Source organism: Coenobita brevimanus, chromosome 48 (assembly GCF_032717465.1).
Source record: "Coenobita brevimanus isolate Jiangsu-jjx chromosome 48, ASM3271746v2, whole genome shotgun sequence".
NCBI classification, from domain to species: Eukaryota; Metazoa; Arthropoda; class Malacostraca; order Decapoda; family Coenobitidae; genus Coenobita; species Coenobita brevimanus.
The window spans coordinates 23,101,346-23,103,845 of NC_137001.1; the positions used below are offsets into that span (position 1 = coordinate 23,101,346).

The 2,500-nt window shown below is 45.4% G+C and overlaps 1 protein-coding gene across 1 annotated transcript in view; it reads left to right on the forward strand.

The window, feature by feature from the left end:
* Positions 1 to 2,500, forward strand: part of Pka-C3 (Protein kinase, cAMP-dependent, catalytic subunit 3) — a 47,302-nt gene that overhangs the window by 35,325 nt on the left and 9,477 nt on the right. The gene's annotated exons all lie outside the window — the stretch shown is intronic.

Sequence of the window (2,500 nt, forward strand, 5' to 3'; positions counted from 1 at the left end):
CTTGTGCTTCTAAGTACCCGACCGTTGTCTTACCTGTGGACTTGGCTTGGCTTGGTTTTACAGGCTTAATTTCTTCATATGCACTGCCTCTTCTTACGGACTGACAATGAAGTAGGCAGGGAGGTAGGTAGGTAGGTAGGTTGTTAGGGAGGTAGGTAAGTGTTGTGTTTTACCTGTGCACTTAGCTTTACTTGGTTTTGTAGGTAGGTAGGTAAGTAGGTATTCAGACAGGTAGGTAGGTAGGTACGTAAGTAGGTAGGGAGGTAGGTAGGTAGGTTGTTAGGGAGGTAGGTAAGTGTGGTGATGTCAGTGTGTGTGGTAGAGCAAGCGCTGTCACTCCCTCTCTCTCTTAATTGGCATCATACCTTCACTTCCCGTTTAACAGGTGTGTGTGTGTGTGTGTGTGTGTGTGTGTGTGTGTGTGTGTCCCAACCAGCTCACTCATATCTCTGGCCTCTATCGTAATGCTCATGTGTGTGTGTGTGTGTGTGTGTGTGTGTGTGTCTGTGTGTGTGTGTCTGTGTAGGGGTGTGTGTGTTGGTTGGGATAGGTGTGTGGGTGTGTGTAGGTGTGTGTGTGTTGGTTGGGATGGGTGTGTGGGTGTGTGTGGGTGTGAGTTTATGTGTAGTGGAGTGACAGGTAGGGTGGGAGAGGGTTTGAAGTGGAGTGGCAGCCCAGGTGGATCTCTTCCGCCCCCTACAGGTTCCCATGCCAAGCACCTGTTGAGAGAGAGAGAGAGAGAGAGAGAGAGAGAGAGAGAGAGAGAGAGAGAGAGAGAAGAAGAAGAAGAAATATTAAAGAGTAAGAGAAGACTGGAGAAGAGAGAGAGAGAGAGAGAATGTGTGTGTGTGTGTGTGTGTGTGTGTGTGTGTGTGTGTCTTTGCTTTACGTATTAGCCAGGAATGAGTCTCCTTGGTTACTAGTCAAATCATCCCTCTATCTGACCACACCTACCCATCAAATGACTTAAGAGATTTTTGTGTAAAATAATAATTGCGTAAGTCCATATTACGTGATGAAATTTTTGCGTAAGTAGGTTTGAGAAGATGTGCGTAAGTAGAGAATGAAAGAATGTACGCACACACACACACACACACACACACACACACACACACACACACACACACACACACACACACTAACACACGCAAATACAACCACACTTTAAAACACACACACACACACACACACACACACACATCTATCTATTTATCTATTACATGAGTGTCAGTAGTATGTGAAGGGTATGGTGGTGGGGTGGGGGGTTACCAGTCTACCCCCTGCCCCCCCTCACCCTACCCTCACACTACCCCCCTTACACTCCCCCCTCCCCACCCCCCTTCTCATCACACTCCCCTTCCTCCCTCCCCCTCATCCTCCCCCTCCTTCTCCCCCCTCCCCCCATCACCGGTTCACACCCCAAATATGACCCCTCTGACCCCCCCTGGAGGTCACCAGCACCTTACCGTCTGGCACACACACACACACACACACACACACACACACACACACCGTATTAATCTGTGTGTGTGTGTGTGTGTGTGTGTGTGTGTGTGTGTGTGTGTTAAAGTGTGGTTGTATTTGCGTGTGTTAGTGTTTGCGTTGTGATAGTTTTTGTTTTATGTATATGTGTGTGTGTGTGTGTGTGTGTGTGTGTATGTGTGTGTGTGTGTGTGTGTGTGTGTGTGGTTAGGGGTGCACACACAACCATCTGTCTCATCCCCCCTCCCCCTCCTCCCTCTATCCTGTTTTTCCTCACACATTCCCTTACATGGAGCCAAATACGTTCATGGTTACATCACACATACACACACACACACACACACACACACACACACACACACACACGAGAAAAACAGCATACAGAAACGTACAGGAACAAATCATAACACACACTCAAACATGCACATATCCAACCCCACACACACACACACACACACACACACACACACACACACACACACACACACACACACACACACACACACACACACACACACACACACACAGGGAGAGAGCGAGAGAGAGAGAAAGAATATAACGAAATTTTATTACTCCTCTTTCCTTTACAGGTGGCTTTACATTGAGTGACAAGCCAAATGATTTCCTGTATATAAGCCAAGAAACCATTTACAACGCTGGGTGGTAACCATATAACCAAACCATACGTGTTCCCTACGTGTCAACAAGTGGGTTGGTGGAGGGTTAGTGCCCCTCCCCGTAAAACAACTAACTCAAATGGCCACCCCTTACGGGATTATGGCGTCTGGCAATAGATAGATAGATAGATAGTATGTTGAATTTTGTTGTTGTTATTATTATTATTATTATTATTATTATTATTATTATCATTATTATTATTATTATTAAATTACTGTTATTGTTTTATTACAGATACTACTACTACTACTACTATTATTACTACTACAATTACAACAATGACAACAGCAACAACACAGCTACTACTACTACTACTACTACTACTACTACTACTACTACT